Source organism: Salvelinus sp. IW2-2015, linkage group LG5 (genome assembly GCF_002910315.2).
Source record: "Salvelinus sp. IW2-2015 linkage group LG5, ASM291031v2, whole genome shotgun sequence".
Taxonomy (NCBI): domain Eukaryota; kingdom Metazoa; phylum Chordata; class Actinopteri; order Salmoniformes; family Salmonidae; genus Salvelinus; species Salvelinus sp. IW2-2015.
This window is the reverse complement of record NC_036844.1, coordinates 32,285,221-32,305,446: the sequence shown is the minus strand read 5'-3', so window position 1 is coordinate 32,305,446 and position 20,226 is coordinate 32,285,221. Positions and strand designations below refer to the sequence as shown.

At 45.8% G+C, this 20,226-nt stretch overlaps 2 pseudogenes; one reads left to right on the top strand and one right to left on the bottom strand.

Moving 5' to 3' along the window:
• LOC111963724 (alpha-actinin-3-like) overlaps positions 1-425 on the top strand; it is a 27,668-nt pseudogene extending 27,243 nt beyond the window's left edge.
• Positions 426-3,933: 3,508 nt separating this feature from the next.
• On the bottom strand, positions 3,934-18,474 carry LOC111964349 (phosphofurin acidic cluster sorting protein 1-like; annotated as a pseudogene).
• Positions 18,475-20,226: the final 1,752 nt, after the last annotated feature.

The following is a 20,226-nucleotide window of genomic DNA, read 5'->3' as shown; positions in this document are numbered from 1 at the left end:
GGTGTGAGTCATTATTTGTTGTACTCAAATAACCCTTCCTTCTCGGTCTCTGTCTTGTCTATGTGTGGCCCCAGGGTGAGGTGGAGTTTGCCTGCATCATGACCCTGGTGGATTCCAACACACAGGCGTGGTCACCTTCCAGGCCTTCATCGACTTCATGACCCCGCGAGACAGCCGAGACAGACACCGTCGACCAGGTATGACCCGCGAGACAGCCGAGACAGACACCGTCGACCAGTCATGACCCGCGAGACAGCCGAGACAGACACGTGTCGACCAGGTTCATGACCCGCGAGACAGCCGAGACAGACACCGTCGACCAGGTCATGACCCGCAGACAGCCGAGACAGACACCGTCGACCAGGTCATGACCCGCGAGACAGCCGAGACAGACACCGTCGACCAGGTCATGACCGCGAGACAGCCGAGACAGACACGTCGACCAGTCATGACCGCGAACAGCCGAGACAGACACCGTCGACCAGGTCATGGCCTCCGACAAGGTGAGTTGAGCGGAACCATTATTGCACTTATTCTTCTGTAAACTCCGTCGGTCACAGGAATGCAGTGCATCTCCTCATGGACTGCACCAGATTTGCCAGTTCTTGTTGTGAGATGTTACCCCACTCTTCCACCAAGGCACCTACAAGGTCCCAGACATTTCTGGGGGGAATGGCACTAGCCCTCASCCTCCGATCCAATAGGTCCCAGATGTGCTCAATGGGGTTGAGATGCAGAACACTGACATTCCTGTCTTYCAGGAAATCATGCACAGAATGAGCAATATGGCTGGTGTCATTGTCATGCTGGAGGGTCATGTCAGGATGAGCCTGCAGAAAGGGTAACACATGAGGGAGGAAGATGTCTTCCCTGTAATGCACAGCGTTAAGATTGCCTGCAATGACAACAAGCTCAGTCCGATGATGCTGTGACACACCGCCCCAGACCATGACGGACCCTCCACCTCCAAATCGATCCCACTCCAGAGTACAGGCCTCGGTGTAACGCTCATTCCTTTGAAGATAAACGCGAATCCGACCATCACCCCTGGTGAGACAAAACTGCGACTCGTCAGTGAAGAGCACTTTTTGCCAGTCCTGTCTGGMCCAGCGACGGTGAGTTTGTGCCCATAGGCGACGTTGTTGCCGGTGATGTCTGGTGAGGACCTGCCTTACAACAGGCCTACAAGTCCTCAGTCCCGCCTCTCTCAACCTATTGCGGACAGTCTGAGCACTGATGGAGGGATTGTGGAACTCAGGCAGTTGTTGTCATCTTGTACCTGTCCCACAGGTGTGAGGTTCGGATGTACCGATCCTGTGCAGGTGTTGTTACATGTGGTCTGCCACTGCGAGGACAGTCAGRTGTCCGRCCTGTCTCCCTGTAGCACTGTCTTAGGCGTCTCACAGTACGGACATTTCAATTTATTGCCCTGGCCACATCTGCAGTCCTCATGCCTCCTTGCAGAATGCCTAATGCACGTACACGCAGATGAGCAGGAACCCTGGACATCTTTCTTTTGGTGTTTTTCAGAGTCAGTAGAAAGGCCTCTTTAGTATCCTAAGTTTTCTGTGACCTTAATTGCCTACCGTCTGTAAGCTGTTAGTGTCTTAACGACCGTTCCACAGGTGCATATTCATTAATTGTTTGTGGTTCATTAAACAAGCATGGGAAACAGTGTTTAAACCCTTTACAATGAAGATCTGTGAAGTTATTTGGATTTTTACAAATTATCTTTGAAAGACAGGGTCCTGAAAAAGGGACGTTTATTTTTTTGCTGAGTTTATATGCATCACTGTCTGCAGTTTGATTTGCAATGTTTCACCCAATAAGGTCAAACAAGGTCACTAGTTCCACTACACTGAGAGTAGTTAAACTAAAGTCGTATCAGGAAGTTTAAAAAGTGCTTTTTATTCTCATTGACTAGGGCACAAGGAGCAAAGCCTACCTCTCATACCCACTCAGGCGACTTTTGTTTTGGAAAAAGAAAATAAAGTACTTGGGGAAGGAATTTGGTGTCAGATGTTGCTAATTGTGAATGTTGCAGATGCCATCTATTTTATGTCACTAGTTCCACCCAACTCTCTTGTCTACTGAGCTGTGTGATCATCGCTGTAAAATGTCAGGTTTTGGGGTCAAGTCACTACATCAAATTTCACTACTTGCAGATGTAAAGTATCTTGGGGTATCGTCCGGAATGTATTAGTGTGTTCTGGCCAAGACAGTCGTGGGGGAGAACTGAGGCTAGCTAGAGGAGAATAAAATTAATGTATTAGTGTGTTCTGGCCAAGACAGCGTGTGGGGAACTGAGGCTAGCTAGAGGAGATAAATAATGTATTAGTGTGTTCTGGCAAGACAGCGTGGGGGAATGAAGGGCTAGCTAGAGGAGAATAAATTAATGTATAGTGTGTTCTGGCCAAGACAGCGTGGGGAACTGAGGCTAGCTAGAGGAGAATAAATTAATGTATTAGTGTGTCTGTGGCCAAGACAGCGTGGGGGGACTGAGGCTAGCTAGAGGAGAATAAATTAATGTATATTGTGTTCTTGGCCAAGACAGCGTGGGGGGAACTGAGGGCTAGCTAGAGGGAATTAAATTATGTATTAAGTGGTTTCTGGCCAAGACCAGCGTTGGGGGGCAACTGAGCTAGAGGAGAATAAATTAACTGTATTAGTGTGTTCTGGCCAAGACAGCGTGGGGGGAACTGAGGCTAGCTAGAGGAGAATAAATTAATGTATTAGTGTGTTCTGGCCAAGACAGCGTGTGGGGGGGGACTGAAGCTAGAGGAGAATAAATGATGAAGTACTACATTAGATATTGTTCTTCCTCCACTGGTCAAGTCCAACTGTGGAGAAGAATAGAGCAGGCTGTAGGAGAGGGTGTAAGTTGAGAGGTTCAGCATCCATTAGAACATTACCGAATTAGAACATATGGGATATAGAGGGACAATGAGATAAAGCTCAATCCATCACGTTAGTGTCATTTGCATGCCAAGTAGCATGTGGAATATATTTTCTGGTTGTGAGGAGCAGAAAGCTGGAGAAATGGAGATGGAGATGCCTATCTAGTGATAGGCATCTCAACTGAATAAAGTGTTTGAGCACAACTGTTCTCCTGGTTCTGAGTTGATGTCCTTATTGTTAGTTGCGGTCATTCTATGCTTGCCCATAATCTCCCACCTATACAATAGCTTCCATTTTCCCAACCCATGCATCGTACACACTTCTCTACCTCTTTTGCAGTACTCATTCCTCTTTAACAGATACTTGACATTGATCCTTGGCGGTAGTTTGAATCTTTGGTACAACAGCTTACCGGTTTAAAAATWAAAATAAAATATAAAAACGAGCCCACCCCCTCAGTCTTCTGAAGATAACGTGGAAAGGAAAGGTCATGGGATTGCCTCTGGTGCAAGGCTTCAACAAGAGCATGAGGTGTTTGGCTCTGAAGATATCATCCGACCCCATCCGTGTCCTCGACCCACAGTGTAAGTAAGACCCACTTGTCATCAGACACATTTTCGACTAGTAGATACAGGGATGCATTTGATTTATTGATGTGATTAGTCATAATTCCTTGTCTTGAACTCCTTGCAAGTTTCCATCTTTTACGCTTTAAATGACTAGACACTCTTCCATCTCTAACAATGAGTCATCGTTAAACAATAATCCATTAGTCCAAGAAACAATAGGAAAACAAGTGTATAAGTCGTGATAATTTATTTCTTCAGGTCAAAAGGACATGTCAATATTTTTTAAAGATTACCTCAAAATGATGGACGACACCGAAGCTTCATTTCAAGTATATCAGTAACAAAAGGACATCTGCAGTGCTCACACTACATGTACCATTATAAAAATACGTGTTTGACCACCACAAGCTTTGAAGTAGACAAAATATTTTAGATTTCTGTAGTGTTTTAAGTGTTTGTTTCTATGACAACCCATGCCTATATGCACATAACTTCACAAGAGTTTGGGGTGCTCACACACACGCTTGTGCCACACACACACACACAAAAAAGTATCAGTATCTCACAGAAGAATTATGAATCAATGTAGAAAGTAAGGCTTTCTGAAAACAGGTCCAACTATTAGGATCATGGCAAGAAGAAGAAGAGAAACTCCTCATCCCTCCAGCATCAAATACATAACAGATTATGGCCTCTTCTTAGTGGCGTCAATTCATGTCATCATGTAACAACTCTCCTTGGTCATGTAACAATAATCCTTATTCAATGGCTTTCTGTCCAGTGCCCTCCAGTTTAGACAGCTGATAATATGATGTCCAGGAAGAATAAGTGTCTGGCCTCTAGGTGGCGGTCTTGTCTGGGTTGGCCTCTAGGTGGCGGTCTTGTTGTAGCCAAACAGCCCCACTGGCAGGTACTTCACATGGGTGGGCCACTGGGCAGCCAGCTGGAAGAACTTGACATCAGTCCACTCCACACCGTCAACAGACACTGAAAAATAACCAATAGTTCCACGACTCCCATCTACAAGCACCTAAAAACAACCAATCATATTGAAGCTGACCCTAGACGGGTTCAGCGTACCTTTTAGGCTTGTCTGCTGCTGCTTGGTAGAACAGATGAGTCTGGTGATGCCCTCAACCACCTGGCTTTTACAATCTACATCCCTCTCTTTGGGCTTCTTGCCCAGGAATATGGTGGAGACTGGATATGGAAGAGATTAACACAGAGAGAGGGGGGGGAGAGGGGGTCAAACCAAAACACTTAACAGCATGTATCAATTGCAAGATTCTCATTGTAGTTAGTTATTACATTTTCTACACTACATAAGGTGCTGGTGTGTTTACGGACATATTCAATCAACCCTTATCCCAGTCTGCTGTTCCCACATGTTTCAAGAGGGCCACCATTGTTCCTGTTCCCAAGAAAGCTAAGGTAACTGAGCTAAACGACTACCGCCCCGTAGCACTCACTTCCGTCATCATGAAGTGCTTTGAGWGACTAGTCAAGGACTATATCACCTTCACCCTACCTGACACCCTAGACCCACTCCAATTTGCTTACTGCCCCAATATGTCCACAGACGACGCAATCGCCATCACACTGCCCTAACCCATCTGGACAAGAGGAATACCTATGTGAGAATGCTATTCATCGACTACAGCTTAGCATTTAACACCATAGTACCCTCCAAACCTGTCATCAAGCCTGAAACCCTGGGTTTCGACCCCGCCCTGTGCAATTGGGTACTGGACTTCCTGACGGGCCGCCAGGTGGTGAGGTAGGTAACAACATCTCCACCCCGCTGATCCTCAACACTGGGGCCCCACAAGGGTGCGTTCTGAGCCCTCTCCTGTACTCCCTGTTCACCCATGACTGCGTGGCCATGCACGCCTCCAACTCAATCATCAAGTTTGCAGACGACACTACAGTGGTAGGCTTGATTACCACAAACGACGAGACGGCCTACAGGGAGGAGTGAGGGCCCTCGGAGTGTGGTGTCAGGAAAATAATCTCACACTCAACGTCAACAAAACAAAGGAGATGATCGTGGACTTCAGGAAACAGCAGAGGGAGCACCCCCCTATCCACATCGACGGACAGTAGTGGAGAGGGTAGTAAGTTAAGTTCCTCGGCGTACACATCACGGACAAACTGGATTGGCCACCCACACAGACAGCGTGGTGAAGGCGGCGCCAGCAGCGCCTCTTCAACCTCAGGAGGCTGAAGAAATTCGGCTTGTCACCAAAAGCACACAAACTTTTACAGATGCACAATCGAGAGCATCCTGTCGGGCTGTATCACCGCCTGGTACGGCAACTGCTCGCCCACAACCGCAAGGCTCCCCAGAGGGTAGTGAGGTCTGCACAACGCATCACCGGGGGCAAACTACCTGCTCTCCAGGACACCTACACCACCCGATGTCACAGGAAGGCCATAAAGATCATCAAGGACAACAACCACCCGAGCCACTGCCTGTTCACCCCGCATTCATCCAGAAGCGAGTCAGTACAGGTGCATCAAAGCAGGGACCGAGAGACTGAAAACGCTTCTATCTTAAGGCCATCAGACTGTTAAACAGCCACCACTAACATTGAGTGGCTGCTGCCAACATACTGACTCAACTCCAGCCACTTTAATAATGAAAAATGTATGTAAAAAATGTATCACTAGCCACTTTAAACAATGCCACTTAATATAATGTTTACCATACCCGACATTACTCATCTCATATGTATATACTGTACTCGATACCATCTACTGCATCTTGCCTATGCCGTTCTGTACCATCACTCATTCATATATTTTTATGTACATATTCTTCATCCCTTTACACTTGTGTGTATAAGGTAGTTGTTGTGAAATTGTTAGGTTAGATTACTCGTTGGTTATTACTGCATTGTCGGAACTAGAAGCACAAGCATTTCGCYACACTCGCATTAACATCTGCTAACCATGTGTTTGTGACAAATAAAATTTAATTTGGACAAACTGCATGTGGTGGACAGACCGCTATTTCCCTACTCCTAGTCCAGCCGTTCTCCTGACCTTTCTTGTTCTTCTCCTTGGTGACCATGGTCATGGCCATGGTGTTGGCCTGGGGATGGTTCTCAGTGGAGCCCCCTCCTGGCAGCCTGCTGACCTGTAGGGAGCAGAAGGCACTCTTCAGCGTGTTCTTGGAGCCCTTGTCACACCGCTCCCCATCCTTCTTCCGCTCTGAGCATGTTGCTACCCAATAATCCACCGTCAGCCCAATGGTGTCCACCCCATGGGACATATTAGGGCTCCTGGGAGAGAGAGCGAGAGGCAGAGAGTGTAAGAAACAACTCTTGTTCAACAATGTACTAAAAACGTGGGTTTAACTGCAGGGATGGTACTGTTCATGTCTGACTGTTGTACGCTGTGGTTGTCTTACACCAGTCCGCTGCTCAGGGAGGGAGATGGGGGTGGGGTTACAGCCTCTCTGGGCATCCCTGTGGGAGATCCATGAGATTGTGGGGAGGTGGAGGGAACAGCCAAGCTAACACTAACAGCCTCCTCAGTGTCTCCACCTGTAGGCCCAAATCAACACGGTCCTTAAAACTGCCCAGGGACAGTCTGGGGAGAGAAAGTTAAACATTACCAGACATTATAAACTGGGTGGTTCGAGCCCTGAGTACTGATTGGCTGACAGCCTTGGTATATCAGACTACGGGTATCACAAACATTTATTTTTACTGCTCTAATTACGCTGGTAACCAGTTTATAATAGCATTAAGGCACCTCYGGGGTTTGTGGTATATGGCCAATATACCACGGCTAAGGACTGTATCCAGGGACGACGCATTGTGTTGTGTGTAAGAACAGCCCTTAGCTGTGGTATATTGGCCCTCAGGCCTTATTACTTAAATAGGTAGTCCAGAAATATGAACCCACCTGAATACGCCAGAGTCGGTTCAATCAACCCTACTTTCACCACCTGTCTCACACACAGGGACCAGTTAGTTAGTATCAGCCTAACACTCCAGGGATAACTTGGGAATAGTTTGGATATCCCTTATCTGTTGCTTTACATTGCTTAAATAAAAATTCAGGCTACAGGCATTATTTGCCAAATAGACTGTCTCAACATCAGTATCGATGAAAACCATCAGTACTGATTTACTTACCCCAACGAAGGGAACAAACTTCTGGTAAGAGTCTTCGTCATATCTGGTAGGGTGAAAATAATGGCCAATAAAATATGTTCTTCCTGGTTAACATTAAGGTCATATAAATACGCAGGACAGTCCTCCCACCTCTTGTACTCGCAGGTGAGCATGGCCTCAGCGATAGGCAACTGGTGTGTGACAGAGACGCTGCTGATGTACTGGCTGATCCTTCCTGCCACGTCCACTCCGTCTGCAGCTGGAGCCGACGGGAGGGGAACAGACAGTAAGGCTGAGTRAATCTGCAGGGAGAGCAAGCCTGACTGGATCTCAACTGTCCCCAAGCTAAAGAAGATATGGGGCAGCTTGCACTTGTTTTCTAGTCTAATTTATATGTTGATCACGTTCCCAAAGGCACATGCTTGAATACTACCAGCTCAGTAGTACAAGTGCTGTGCAGAGAGAGAGAGATTTACTGGAGTGAGGGGGCTCCAGGCCGCTGAACAGATCTTTCCAGGCATTGTCCAGGAACACAGAGCTGTAGCGAGMGTCCAGGGAGGCCAGGTGCTTGGCTACAGGGTGACAGCCTGGAGGCAGAGTAGAGGTAGCCACACAGTGAGTCACGGTTCATACACCCAACCCTCGCAGCACTGAGCAGCCCACTCTACTGTGCTTCAGCTGCAGAATGAGTGAAGCAACTCACTGTCAGGAGGAGTTATCAGAACATGAGAGTGGGTGTTTTTGTAAATCTTTGTTTATGCGTCAGCTGAATAGGCTTATAAATAAGCATTACATAAACATAACTCTAGATATGTACCATACGGTGTCTCACAGCAGTCACATTGTATATCTTCTACACCCAAGCAGTGTGTTAAATGGTATATATTGCTCCTCTCAGGAGATGAACACGTCTCTCTCTCTTACCCAGGGGGACAACCAGGAAGTGGATGAGGCTGAGCCAATCAGATGTTTTGTTGGCCAGCTGACTGACAAAGAAGTGTAGGATGGCCCCCAGGTAGCTCTGTCCCCCTGCCACCACCACCTTGACCGGCGGCGGCGTGGACGAGTTACAGTTACAGCTGCAGAAAAGGGTCAGGTTACTGGAGCACATGTATAGAAGAGGRTCATCATAGGTCACCATTACTACACAATGAATTCAACACACACAAAGTGTGTCCAAATTGAACCGGCGGGTATTGATTCTTTGGCTACTCACAACTTCTGGATGCGTGTGAGGAGGGTGGTGAGGACAGCCTGAATTTCCACCCCACAGCAGGTACACACTACTGGCTGCTTCTGGGCCAGTAGCACCTCGGACACATACTGCACACGTTTACCAGAGGACACAAACATACAGACACAGATTAACACACATGTGCAAGTAAATATGTCCACAGGGAGTGGAGAAGTGAGGGACAATGCTGAAGATAGAAATTAAGGAGTGAATGGAGAYTACCTGTCCCTGCCAATCACTGGTGTTGACCAGGACCAGGCTGTCTGGGAGGGCAGTGTCTGAGGAGAAGACCTGATTCAGCTGGTCATACACAGCCTTCCTGGGCACCTACCAACACACACACACACGTTCGCCAGTCAAATACTGAGCGCARACATCCTTCAATAAAATAGATCAACACAACAGAATCACTACCAGTCAGGATCTCCCCTGCAAACAGAGAATCCCCATTTAAAGACTTAGCTCCAGGGTGAGTATGGGTACGGACTAGTGGACTGGCTCTGGTTAGGGGTCACCTGTGGGGTGCGGCTGAGCTCTGGTGACCTCTCGCTGTCAGAGCTGTTGGTGCGTTCGCTCAGTGGTTTGGACAGCGCTCGCCTCTCCTTCATTGGCGTCCCACGTCTCTGCCTGGGTGTGTGCCCATCATCCAACCTGGAACACAGACACACACAGTCAGTTCCCACACAGACACTATAACAGAAAGTGTGGAGTGCATGTATGGCACTGACAGGTAGTGTGTGTGTGTGTGTGTGTGTGTGTGTGTGTGTGTGTGTGTGTCTCTCCACATGCTTCCCATCCAAAACAGTTTGGAACAGTTTGGTGCATATATTAAGATGACATTTTGTGACGTTTTTGTTTGTTTTGGTCTCCAGCAAGGGTTTTTTCAGTAACCAAAGTCGACGCCCCTCCGTCGGTCATTGGTCAACAGTAGGGATTCTTCAATAAAGTCTTTGTTGTCATTCAACTCGAGACYACTCGTTTTCATGCAKATTTTTTCATTAAGAACTACTGCACCAAACATCTTAGTTAGATGTWAAATTGTGCGACTACGATCTCCTCTGCAAAAACTCCAAAATGAATGACAGATGGACAAACAGTACTATTGACACTATTTTCAAATTTTTCAAGCAAAGGTCTTTTAAGGGAGTATGCGAGCACACTCGTTCGGTTTTAGGCGCTAGCGAACCAAAGCATGTGGAAGCTTTTAGACTGACCTGGGGGAGAGCATGGTGGTGTGGCTCTCACTGTTGCTGCTCCTCAGTTCCCTCGTCGGGGTCCTGGGTAGCTTCTCTGGGACAGAGACAGTGATGCAGGCTGTTGTCTCCAGTAACCCCTTCGGATCAATCAACTCCTAAACAAACCAAAAGACTAGTGATGGGAAGTTKAGCTCTTTACTGACTCAGGTCTTTTCGACTCATTCAGTCAAAAGAACAAATCTTTCGACTAATTTCGTTCATTTGAGTCATTAACATCCAGAGCATGCAGGACCCCTACCGGCGAACGATGAACTACGAGCCTCTCGTTCACATGTTGTTCACCATAGGGGGCTTTATTGGAGCTGTCATTTGTGACGGAGACTTTAAACAATGTACATTTGTTGATTGTAAGGCATTCAGATCAGATTATTTCTAGATGCATTTAAAACAAGGTCTAGACTCTTGGTGGAATGCAAATTGCAGCCCCCCAAAAGATTTGTTCTCACGTTCTCGTTGAGCAGAGGATGTGTATGTTTCGYTTTTACAAAGCTGTGTCCATCACAACATTCAATAATCAATTCTTTGAAGTCATTCTTGCACCATGCGATCAATGATCAGTTCTAAACATGGATTTTTCTTCTCTATGCTCATGATCTCTTTTTCTGTGCATCTATGACAGACAGCTGGTGGTAGGAGCAGGTCTCTGGAGCCGCTGCCGGAGGAGCGTGTATTAACCCTGCTGTACGACTAGAAAATCAAACTAACTACTATAATGAAAGTCACTCCAAAAAAACAAATCATGACTAGAGTCCGGTAAAAAAAAATAAAAAAAAATAAAAAGAGTAGTTTGCGAACTGCACATCACTACAACAGATAGCCAGACAGACAACCAATAGACAGACAGACAACCAATAGACAGACAGACAGCCAGACAGCCAGACAGCCAGCAACACATAACACTGAAATGCACAGGACACCAATGAGAGAGGGAGAATAAGAGAGCAGAGAAAAAGAGTGTGTGTGGGGAGTTGGAGGGTCTCACCTGGGTGTCTGTCTTAGAGTCATCCAGGTTGCGGGAGCGAGTGCGGTTCATCTTGCCTGATTGGGGCTGATCTCCTTGCTGCAAGTCAGACAGCAGGAAAACAGTGGTCAGACAGCAAGAAAACAGTGGTCAGACAGCAGGAAAACAGTGGTCAGACAGCAAGAAAACAGTGGTCAGACAGCAGGAAAACAGTGGTCAGACAGCAGGAAAACAGTGGTCAATGTGAGTGGACTTAAATGACCAGCTAACTGTACTCCGCTCAACTCTACCTGTACTCGTACTCTACGCTCCAACTGTACTCGTACTCTGCGCTCCAACTGTACTCTTACTCTGCGCTCCACCTGTGCTCTACTCCACCTGTGCTCTACTCCACCTGTGCTCTTACTCCCTCCGTGCTCTCTCCACCTGTGCTACTCACCTGTGCTCTACTCACCTGTGCTCTACTCACCTGTGCTCTACTCCACCTGTGCTCTACTCCACCTGTGCTCTAACTTCCCCTGTGCTCTACTCCACCTGTGCTCTACTCCCCTGTGCTCTACCCTCGCGCTCCAACTCTGCTCATTACTCTCTGCTCCAACTGTACTCTTGCTCCAACTGTACTCTGCTCCAACTGTACTCACTGGGCTCAGGGTGTCTTTGGGCAGACTGCACCTGCTGTTCAGACTGCCAAACTCGGTCTGCGYGCTGGACTGGGATATGCCCTCAAAGAAGGGCCTGGACGGTCAGAGAGAGTAGAGGTCACCAGAGTTCTGTTAGGTGGATGTTTGTGAGAACATACATGTGTTAGCTACAGATAAGTCCAGTGTATCATGACCTGAGCTTGGGTTTGGGTGTGCTGAGGATGCTGTCCGTCTCCTCCATCTCTGGGCCGCTGTCACTGTGGTTGTACATCTCTAGACTGTCATAGAGCTCATCCAAGTCCTCCTCCACATCACGGATGTGCTCTTGGGACACGTTCTTCAGGCCAAAGTCCACCTCATCAGACACTTTAAACCTCTTCAACAAGGCCACAAACTTCTGCTTGATGTTGGGCTGCCGGGTTAAAGGAACACGTAGATATGAAACGGTGTGACTAGAAGAGTGCCAGGTAGTCACAACAGCAGAGACCGACAGATCAGTAGACTTAATGCTTACATGACCTCTGGTGATGGAGGCTGCAGAGGTGAGTTTGCGTCTGTGCTTCTTCTTCCTCATGTCATCTTCTTCGAACAGATACTGAAACAGAGGGAGGATCAACTTAGTGGTCAAACTGGATAGACACCACATCCAAACCCGTCCCCCCTCCTCTCCCTCCTCCTCACCTGGATGTGAGCAGGGTCATCACTCCCGTCCTGCTCTGATGAATAGCTCTCTTCCTCTTCCTCRGAYTAGTTGTCAATGTCAGGGGAGCGGTCTGTGAGTTACAGGGAGCCAGAGAAGAGATACGTAATGTGTAGGATAAGGAGATGAGGGGGAGGGGGAGAGGAAGAAGGGGGAGGAGAAAAAGGATGAGGGGGAGGGAACGTGAATTACATTATTATGAGAAATATATGTAAAACCTGGTGTTAACGGAGTAAGTCAGTGGCTGATTGGATGGTTAAACCTGGTGTTACGGGAGTAAGTCAGTGCTGATGTATGGTTAAACTCGGTGTTACGTGAGTAAGGCAGTGGCTGATTGGATGGTTAAACCTGGTGTTACGTGAGTAAGGCAGTGGCTGATTGGATGGTTAAACCTGGTGTTACGTGGTAAGGCAGTGGCTGATTGGATGGTTAAACCTGGTGTTACGTGAGTAAGGCAGTGGCTGATTGGATGGTTAAACCTGGTGTTACGTGAGTAAGGCAGTGCGTATTGGATGTGTTTTAAACCTGGTGTTACGTGAGTAAGGCAGTGGCTGATTGGATGGTTAAACTGGTGTTACGTGAGTAAGGCAGTGGCTGATTGGATGGTTAAACTGGTGTTACGTGAGTAAGGCTAGTGGCTGATGGGAGTGTTTAAACTGGGGGTTTACGTGAGTAAGCAGTGGCTGATTGGATGGTAAACCTGGTGTTACGTGAGTAAGGCAGTGGCTGATTGGATGGTAAACCTGGTGTTACATGAGTAAGGCAGTGGCTGATTGGATGGTTAAACCTGGTGTTACGTGAGTAAGGCAGTGGCTGATTGGATGGTTAAACTGGTGTTACGTGAGTAAGGCAATGGCTGATTGGATGGTTAAACTTGGTGTTACGTGAGTAAGGCAGTGGCTGATTGGATGGTTAAACCTGGTGTTACGGAGTAAGGCAGTGGCTGATTGGATTGGTTAAACCTGGTGTTACGTGAGTAAGGCAGTGGCTGATTGATGATTCCACTTGAGCTACCATGGTGTGGTACTGGTATCTACATGTTGAACTGTTCAATACACTGACATTGTGGATACTTACAAACAATTCTATACAAGCACATTGCCCATTGTTAAAAACCTTTCTGGGTCCATGTTGAAGGCCTTACTTCCCTACAGTTTGTCCCCTATGCTCTCTTTGGGTCTCCCTTACCTGACAGTTTGGCCTTGGACACCTCGTGGTCGATGGGCTGGCTGGAGAGCGAGTAGACCCTCATCTCAGCCACAGTCACAGCCGTGTCCTTCACTGTGGTGTGGAGAGCCAACACACGGGCTCCCTCACTTGGATGCTGCATCACCTGGGGACGAGGTAGGGGGAGAAGAGAGAGAGACAATGGGGGGGTAACAATTACAAAAGAGGGGGAGAGAGAAACGACAGGAGACAAAAGAGAGACAGTAGCGTAGATGCAGGATGGCGTTTTATACAAACAAAAGCCTCAATGATCGTAATCATGCTGGGGTGAAGCCCTCTTGCCTCTGCCATGTTGATGAGGCCCAGAGCCAGGGTCTTATAGCCCAGAATGGTGCGGTTCTTGTACCTCTTCCTCCTCTGCAACATGATCTGCAGTCTGTTGGCATCTCGTTTCAAAAAATGTGGATACTGGAGGAAGTAAAGATGGTGAGGTTGACAGAATCAGAGGCACTGGAAATATAGTCTTTGGAAATTTTAAAAAGCATCTCCCTCTCGTCCACACACCATTTGCATAACCGTCTGTGCAAAACCCCCAGGGTAACTCACTTGCAAGGAGAACGTCAGCTGAAGATCAGTCTCAGTAAGTCCAGCCGATGCCAAAAGGATCTCATTGGAACGTAAAATGCGCTTTGATCCCTAAGAGGATATTCCACACACGTTATACATCTCCTGCATATATTACCCATGGATCAACAAGTTCTGACTAGTCACTTGTGTAGAGTTATAAACACTAAAGAAAGTACTTCTGCAAAACATCCTACTACTGTACATCTATGTATACTTTGTGGAAGGAAAGGGGGAATGTGAAMAGGGTCACCTGGAGTTTGACTGCAATGACAACAGAGGTTAGGTCTCTGTCCAGCTCCTGAAGCATCAGCAGCTTCTTCAGGGTAACAGTGAAGAGCCTGGGTTTGGAGAAAAGGGGATATTCATATTTATCTGTTTAGTCTGAACCAACTACATGAGGGAAGAAAGTATCAGTCTAGTCTTTGACAATGATACGTGTTTTTTAAACTTGGGTCCTAGGTGCAGCACTTGACCTGACTTCACACAGATTGGGATTAGATAATAGGAGCGGGCGACTTGTGTTAAAAATAGACTACGCTTTGACCCTTCATCAAAACCCTTACAGGATCTGCTGTTCCTCCCTAATTATATTTTAAATGCATTACAAGCCCAGGCCTATCCACTCACTAAAACATTAGAGAGAGATAGATGAGAGACAGACAGACGAGAAAGACAGACAGAGAGAGATACAGAGAGACTGGTGAGGGTTACCAGTGAACAGCTGATTTGGTTAAGAGATGTCTGGGTATTAATTTATATATTTACTAAAAACCATGCCAAAGACATGGCACTGGAGGCTAAATAGAACTAGCTAAAGTGATTATAAGCCACCCAGGCTCCTTCTTAATTGCATTTGTACAAATAGATAACATATGATGAGGTGCATTCTCCTTTAAATAAGGACTTTACTGAGAATCAGAACAAGAGGGAGGAAACAAGAGTTACCACAGCATCAAGTCAAGGCCAAAAGCCCAGCTTCAAGGTTCTATACATGAAAAAAGAAAAACATTTCAACATACTATACAGAGTGTACGGACCACTTTAAGAGAAACAGATCATTTTCATCCAGCTCTTCTTCAAATCCACCCACATCCTCTCTCCATTTTCCCTGCCAGAGAGCAACCCCGCAGGCAGCCTTGACCCTTCAGAGGGYTCCTTCTACAATCCACACACTACCCCCACTCCTACCCCCTCTTCTCTATTGCTACAAGACAAAAAGCAGTATCAGAGAAATTTGTAGCATTGGTAACATTTAAATAATCTGTTAGACGTCGTAATGGACGAGTAGGCCCTGCTTAGCAACAGTCTGTAGGCGTATACATGTAGGAAGAAGTAATAATTAGCCAATCGTTTATGTTGCTTCTACTCAGTATGTGCTGTATAATTATTTATTCTGACAGCATGTTGTCTTCCTGTGGGGTTTAGGAGCAGCTGTGTATGGCACCCTGCCTGCCCAACTGCTCAGGGATATGTTGATTTGGAGCCTTAACATCCTGGTCAGTTACGATCTTGGACTCCTTCTTCATGGTCCTCCAAACATTGTTTTTCATTATACAGTTGAATGTTCTCTTCCTTTAAAAAGGGTCTATCTGCCATTTCTATATACATTTCTAGTCTTTTAAATCAATGATATACAGTMCATTCAGACCCCTTGACTTTTTCCACATTTGGTTACGTTACAGCCTTACTCTAAAATGGATTCAATAGTTTTTTTCTCTCATCAATCTACACACAATATCCCATAATGACAAAGCAAAAACAGGTTTAAATCACATTTACATAAGTATTCAGACCCTTTACTCAGTACTTTGTTGAAGCACATTTGGCAGCGATTACAGCCTCAAGTGTTCTTGGGTATGAAGCTTGGACAACTGTATTTGGGGAGTTTCTCCCATTCTTCTCTGCAGATCCTCTCAAGTTCTGTCAGGTTGGATGGGGAGCGTCGCTGCACAGCTATTTTCAGGTCTCTCCAGAGATGTCCGGGCTCGGGTTGGGCCACTCAAGGACATTCAGAGACTTGTCCCGAAGCCACTCCTGTGTTGTCTTGGCTGTGTGCTTAGGGTCATAACTCCATCTTTCCCTCTATCCTGACTAGTATCCCAGTCCCTCCCGCTGAAAAACATCCCCACAGCATGATGCTGCCACCACCATACTTCACAGTAGGGATGGTGCCAGGTTTCCTCCAGACGTGACACTTGGCATTCAGGCCAAAGAGTTCAATCTTGGTTTCATCCGACCAGAGAATCTTGTTTCTCATGGTCTGAGAATCCTTTAGGTGCCTTTTGGCAAACTCCAAGCTGGGTGTCATGTGCCTTTTACTGAGGAGTGGCATCTGTCTGGCCACTCTACCATAAAGTCCTGATTCGTGGAGTGCTGCAGAGATGGTTGTCCTTCTGTAAGGTTCTCCCATCTCCACAGAGGAACTCTGGAGCTCTGTCGGAGTGACCATCGGGTTCTTGGTCACCTCCCTGACCAAGGCCCTTCTCCCCTGATTGCTCAGTTTGGCCTGGTGGCCAGCTCTAGGAAGAGTTGAGGTGGTTCCGAACTTCTTCCATTTAAGAATGATGGAGGCCACTGTGTTCTTGGAGACCTTCAATGCTGCAGAAATGTTTTGGTACCTTTCCAGATCTATGCCTTGACACAATCCTGTATAGCATTTCCTTCGACCTCATGGCTTGGTTTTTGCTCTGACATGCACTGTCAAATGGAGGGACCTTATATAGACAGGTGTGTGCCTTTCCAAATCATATCCAATCAATAACATTTACCACAGGTGGACTCCAATCAAGTTGTAGAAACATCTCAAGGATGATCAATGGAAACAGGATGCACCTGAGCTCAATTTCGAGTCTCATACCAAAGGGTCTGAATACTTTGGTAAGTAAGGTATTTTTTTAAATATTTTTTTGTAATAAAATTAGCAAACATTTCCAAAAAAAAAATGGTTTGCTATGTCATTATGGGGTATTGTGTGTAGATTGATGAGGGAATAAAAAAAAATCAATTTTAGAATAAGGCTGTAACGTAACAAAATGTGAAAAAAGTCAAGGGGTCTGAATACTTTCCAAATGCACTGCACAGTATATACCCATTGATTCTTGTCTTGAAGAATATAACTTAAATGCCTCATGAGCTTATCTCAACTGTCATATTCTATCAGAACCCAAAATATAAGCCTGTTTATTCTATTGTTTGTAAACAATGTAATTGTGAACAAACACTGTATAGCCTCAAAACATAGTTAAACCTATAATTTTGTTCTTATGGATGATAAGTCCTTGCATCCATAGCGGTCTATGKATTTGAGCCCCATCCCTCTACTGTTTTCCAAAACAATGGTGGGGTGTTCACTTTGTTATGGTTTGAATTTAGGATTTCCCCTTTAAAGACACTCCCTAATATTCACTACCAGCAGCCTACCACTACAGGCTAATTGTATCAATGTGACTACTACACTTTGCAGTCATTTTTATTTTACCAGGCAAGTCACCTGAATATTCATATTTACAGTAAATTGCAGCACTGCAAGTTGCATTATTCAAAAGCAAATACAGAAATAGGCCTCGGCTGTTATTTTAACTTTAATAATATTATTATTTGATGTTATTTTCATTAATTCCTTAATTTGTTGAACTTGTATTCTACCTAGGTCTACATAACTTCTCTCGTGGTGGGTAAACAGGTGACTTCGTCCCACTGATTCAACAGTATATACCTAGACTACATCTGACCGCAGAAGCCGATACTATGTAGCAACTTCTTTATAATAATGCCATCTGATTACGATTGAAAACCTTGACTGTCAGAATCAGATGTTATCAGGGCACTTCAAAACGCCAAGCCATAGTTTTTAGGCGGCCATACCTGGGCACACAGCTTGGAGATGAGCGGTCAATTTCCCAYGTTGCATACAGGTTCATTTGAACCGGACGGTTCGGGGAGATCGTTACTGTCTTGGACGGCTGKATATGTGGAGATGGTGTGCCCCCAGTCCGCGGGAGACCCCCTCTCTCCGACATACTGAAGGTGTTATAGATGTGGAAGAAAAATACCTTTCATTCAGCTTCCCGACTTGTGCATACCAATATTTTCAGCACACTCTGATGCTTTAAATTGCGCTTTCATACACAGAATTCCATTACTTCTTGCTTGCTTTTCTGTTCTGCAGCCACATTTGATGCGATTAGGTTAAAAGTTCGATGTTTTTCATAGCAGGAAGCGGAAATTTGTTCTCCGGGGAGCACAACTGAATAGCTACGCCTCTCGTTAAAGATGCACTCCAGTCCTGACAACAGTTCCTCTCAAGAATAATAATGTTAGAGTTAGGGCGTCAGAGCAGGTGCAAATGGTTTGCGTGCGTCCGTTCTCTCTCACACGCCCGCACAGACAGCTAATATTGTAACGCCAGCGTCTCAGAGCTGCCACCCACACTAGGGAAAGGAGAGGAGGCATGAAACCAGCAGAGTCATCCCAATTGGAACATCAGTGTATCCTACTCGTTAATTATAYCCTACATCTCATTATGACCCCGTAGACATCTTATAAGATATTCGATGTTTCATGTCATTTTAATAAAACAAGGTTTCACCCAATAGACTGAATAAATATGCATACAGAAACGTACAAATCTTATTAGGATATTTATTGGTTATAAGGTTGAGATAGCCAACATGTGATTGTGGAACTTTAAAGCACTGGCTGTGTTAGATGAAGAAAATGAATGATCCGGAAAAGCAAAACTTACTTTATCGGATCAGAATCACCTTTATTTGGCAAACACATTTGCATATATGAATTTGACTTGTTGAAATGGTGCTGTCACAATAAACAGAATATACAGACAGACGATAAAAGAGGATATACAGACAATAAACAGGATATACAGACGATAAACAGGATATCCAGACGATAAATAGGATATACAGACGATAAACAGGATATACAGACAGACAACAAACAGGATATACTGATGATATACAGGATATACAGACAATAGGATATACAGATGATAAAAAGGATATACAGACAGACGATAAACAGGATATACAGACAGATGATAAACAGGATATGCAGACGATAAACAGGATATACAGACAGATGATAAACAGGATATACAGACAGACGATAAACAGGATATACTGATGATAAACAGGATATACAGACAATAGGATATACAGATGATAAACATGATATACATACAGACAATAAACAGGATATACAGATGATAGAAAGGATATACAGACAGACGATAAACAGGATATGCAGACAATAAACAGGATATCCAGACGATAAACAGGATATACAGACTGTGTGATCACGCTCTCCTCAGCCAATGTGAGTAAGACCTTTAAACAGGTCAACATTCACAGACAGATTACCAGGACGTGGACTGTGAGCATGCGCTGACCAACTGGCAAGTGTCTTCACTGACATTTTCAACCTCTCCCTGTCCGAGTCTGTAATACCAACATGTTTTAAGCAGACCACCATAGTCCTTGTGCCCAAGAACACTAAGGTAACCTGCCTAAATGACTACCGACCCGTAGCACCCACGTCTGTAGCCATGAAGTGCTTTGAAAGGCTAGTCATGGCTCGCATCAACCCTATTATCCCAGAAACCCTAGACCCACTCCAATTTTCATACCGCCCTAACAGATCCACAAATGATGCAATCTCTATTGCACTCCACACTGCCCTTTCCCACCTGGACAAAAGGAACACTTATGTGAGAATGCTATTCATTGACTACAGCTCAGCATTCATCAACATTGTGCCCTCAAAGCTCATCAATAAGCTAAAGACCCTGGGACTAAACACCTCCCTCTGCAACTGGATCCTGGACTTCCGGATGGGCCGCCCCCAAGTGGTAAGGGTAGGTAACCACAGATCCGCCACGCGGATCCTCAACACAGGGGCCCCTCAGGGGTGCGTGCTCAGTCCCCTCCTGTACTCCCTGTTCACTCATGACTGCACGGCACGGCATGACTCCTACACCATCATTAAATTTGCTGATGACACAACAGTGGTATGCCTGATCACAAACAAAGAC